The 3,731-nt window shown below is 38.0% G+C and overlaps 1 long non-coding RNA gene across 2 annotated transcripts; it reads left to right on the top strand.

Moving 5' to 3' along the window:
* The first annotated feature begins 603 nt into the window (after positions 1 to 603).
* Positions 604 to 3,415, top strand: LOC121695149. Of its 2 annotated transcripts, XR_006026032.1 has the most exons (5): positions 604 to 796; positions 1,700 to 1,794; positions 2,389 to 2,534; positions 2,839 to 2,969; positions 3,147 to 3,415. It is a non-coding gene; the product is annotated as an uncharacterized LOC121695149 (long non-coding RNA). The 2 variants fall into 2 exon arrangements; XR_006026031.1 differs by lacking the exon at positions 604 to 796 and having other exon boundaries at positions 1,634 to 1,794.
* Positions 3,416 to 3,731: the final 316 nt, after the last annotated feature.

Here is a 3,731-nt window from a genome sequence, read left to right as displayed (position 1 = left end):
TTCTTTTCTTTTATACAAAAAGTATTAACATAAACGTTACTAACGTTATTTATTCTAGCTCGTGAGGCGCTAATTTACTATCATAAACGTACTAATTACCAACCATTTCGTTCGGAAATTCTAAAACAACAATGTTTTTTAATAGCCTACTTCAAAATAACATTTGATAAATGAACCTTACATTTTTAAGTAGCCATAGGTGTGTAGATTTGAACAAAATCTAGTTTGGTTCTTACCCGGGGCTTTTACTGCCTGAAATATCCGATTTTGTGTACCACGCTCGGAGTTTAGTGCTCCCAACCTTCTCACAGCACATCAATAGGCCACGTAAGAGGTTGGACGTACGGGACGGTTGGTAATATGTGACATTAGTAGCTGGAGAGGGCAGTAGCTGGAGAGGGCAGAAGATTTTGAGGTAAGACGTACGGAACAGTTTTGAATGCTTTTTTTTTAGACTATGATGTTTCACCTGAAACCATGCACACTGTAAAAAATGAATCCTGGTGCCACGGAAATTACACCAAAAAAATTAAGTATGACTTAATTTCTTGAAGCAGTCGCCTTAAAAAAATAACTATTATGTGTTTCCCCAAGTAAATCAACTACATTTGCGAGAAAAAAAATCAGAGAAAATGCTCCCTAAAAGAATTGTGGGAAGTTGCACAATTTCTCGCTGATAAATGTGCAGCCTTTTCCTCAAATATTTTAAACATCTGAAAAACGTCCTTCAGTTGAGATTTTGAAAAGAATGCCTCGAAGACGGACGTCATTGAAGTTCAGCATGGAATAGTAAAAGGTAAAGTAATTTGTTCCTGCTACTTGTGAAAGCTAGGATGAAAACTACTACAAATATACAATTAAGTAATGTCACATCACAGGTATATATTTTCATACCAACGTGTTTGACCTAGTAGGAAATATTGGTGAAGTTAGCTTAACAGTAGCAAGGTTGCTAGCTGTACCTAGATGGTTGGTAAACTAACCAGCAAGCTAACCTTAACTTCGGTAGGTTATATTATAACCTTATTAATTTGAAATGGCCAAGTTTATAATCATTTGTAATACTTGGGACACTCTAAACTGACATTAATATAATATTGGAGTCGACGACGTCTTAATCTTTCTGTAACGAATTTGAAAAGACGGTTGGAATTTTAATAGCCACTGAGGGAATAGCTAACATGCTAACGTAGCTGGTTAACATTAGTTAGCCAGGACTCCACTGTTCTAAGCGATCTAGTGGTGCCAAAGGCTTGTCTGGCACTAAGGGATCTGTTGACTGACAAATTAAAGCAGTCTGTCAACTAATTGACGTTTGATTGAACTGAACACTATTTGCTTTTAATTCGGGTTATATATTTTGCTTGTAGCTAACGTTAGCTGAGACCACCAGGGCATATTACGCATTTGTAGCATACAGTACACATGGTGTAAGGTAACTGTTAGTGTTGTCGGTTAAGGTTAGGTGCATTGTCCATTCTCAGCAATAGTATGCCACTGATATTATTTTATTTGGGTGATTTAGCGATTATGTTAACATATTTGAACACATACACACTTCTGTCTGTCTGCGGTTAAAACATTTGGTAGCCTACATGGTAAATGATTTCAGAATGAATTTTGCTAGTTAGTTGATACTGCTGATAGTCAATTGTGGTTCTTGTGTTTATATAATTATGGATTTTGTTTGTTTTAACAGGGTTGGCAAAATGCTCATCAAGGTCCAGTACCGTGGACTAAAAAAGTACCTCAAACTGCAGCCTGGTTTTTCTTATGAAAGTTTCATTGAAGAAGGTGAGGTTTTATGTGAGATTAGCTAGTGTTCATGCAGTATTTGAATGAAATAAATTTGAAATCAATGTTTGCATGCATCTGATATCAGATCACTTGGCCAGTGGGTAAGGTAAAAAAAAGATTTTGTTACCCTTTAGTTGAATTAAATTAACTAAAATTGGAAACTGAATTTCTTAAACTCTTAAAGCAACCCTTTAAAGGGACACCAGGCAATGTTTTCGTGTTAATTACTCATCTTCGTAAGTCGGTATATGGTTAAATGACTCATTACAGGGCGAATGAAGACTCTCTCGCCCGCCCCTACTGCCTGTAGGAAGAATATCCCGCTTGCAAGTTCAGTGTATCGTACCCGGCGACCGAAGCAGTTTCAGTTTCCATCCTGCATCCACAGCACAGAGGCAGGCTAACTAAACGCTAGCGATTGTTGCAAACGTGTGTATAATGGCAGAGCCGGCGAAGAAGCAGCGAAAACCCTTGACGGAAGATGCAAAGAAAAGGAAAAGAGCTTCAGACCGAGCGAGGGGGAGTTTCGTAGAGAAAAAGCATCAGGCTTGCCTGGTGTCCCTTTAAGATTCCAATTTTGTGTTTTTGCAGAATTTGTGCCAGCAGGTTCTTCTACTCTAAATTCTTCACTTTTCTGAAGTGATATGTAGAGGTCCTCTTCAAACAAGGGGCATCAATCTCCTGGTGCAGGAGAGAACACCTCTGCCATAGGGGATGCAGCAGAAAAGACCAAATGGGTGAGCATTTAAAAGTAAAATCTCACTAGGAGAAATCCTTGTCCGTCCTCCAAATGCGGAAGCCTGGCTTCGTGTTCCGGTAGTGTCAAATCAACGGGCACGTTCAATCTTGCAGCACTACACAGATCTGGCTGAACGTAAGGCATGTTTTTTAGATTCAGCCAGATCTGCTTGCAGATCCAGTGCTGCCAGATCGAACGCGCCCGCTCATTTGACGTTAACGGAACATGAATCTAGGCAATTTTCTTCCTTCAGATACAGGTCTTGATATAATCTCCCTGTACACTTTCTCTTTTACCCATAGATGGTCCAGGAGGTTCTGGAGAAGAGTTCAGGGGGAGAGGAAACAATGGAGGAGTATAAGAGATTGAGCACCTTGACACACTGCACAAGACAGCATCATATCCTGGTCAGCCACATTGTTGAAATGCATGGGTATGTTTTGTTTTGTAATGTGAAAAAACAAGTAGAAGCATTATTGTGCACATATAGCCTCACACAACTTGCCTGCAGCGTGATAAGAAAAACCTAAATTTGGTAGTAGAATTGTTGTGTAAAAACAATTTTGAACTGATGTTTGTCCTTCTTTACACTTCTCTCATCTTCTCAAAGGAACTCTGGATCTCATTCATCACCATTGGGTCCTTGGTTACCTGTCTGACCAAGGCCCCTTTGTCCGGGATTACTCAGTTTGGCTGAGCGGCCAGACACCATACTGCTTTTTTGCGGAGAGTTGGAGGATTTTGTGTAGATGTTGATGAAGATGATATGTTGGTTATATCTCTGTCAGTCATCTGAATATTTTTAAATGCCCAAGCTATTGTTATTTTTTTTCTCAACGTCAGGTTTAATTTACACTGAATAAATGCTGTTAAATGAAATACTGATTCTCTAATTGTGTATATACACCACATCCTTTAAAATGTATGGTAATAGACTTATTTAAAGCATGCATAACTGCTCAAAATAAGTGAGGCAACTATATTACACGTGATTTTATCATGCGAAATTAACCAAAAAAAATCAGGGAAATTTCCTTGATTTATTTTGAATATGCTTAATTGCATTGAGATATTTTACACATTTTTTTTTGTATACATGAATAATTTAAGTAAATTTCCATGATTTGTTAAAGTCTATATTCTTAAAAATAATAGGGTTATATTTTTCCTTGATATTTTCACGTGTAATAAGTTG

The sequence above is a fragment of the Alosa sapidissima genome, chromosome 21 (genome assembly GCF_018492685.1).
Source record: "Alosa sapidissima isolate fAloSap1 chromosome 21, fAloSap1.pri, whole genome shotgun sequence".
In the NCBI taxonomy this organism is placed as follows: Eukaryota; Metazoa; Chordata; class Actinopteri; order Clupeiformes; family Clupeidae; genus Alosa; species Alosa sapidissima.
The sequence above is the reverse complement of the archived record's forward strand: the minus strand, read 5'-3'. Positions and strand labels throughout refer to the sequence as shown.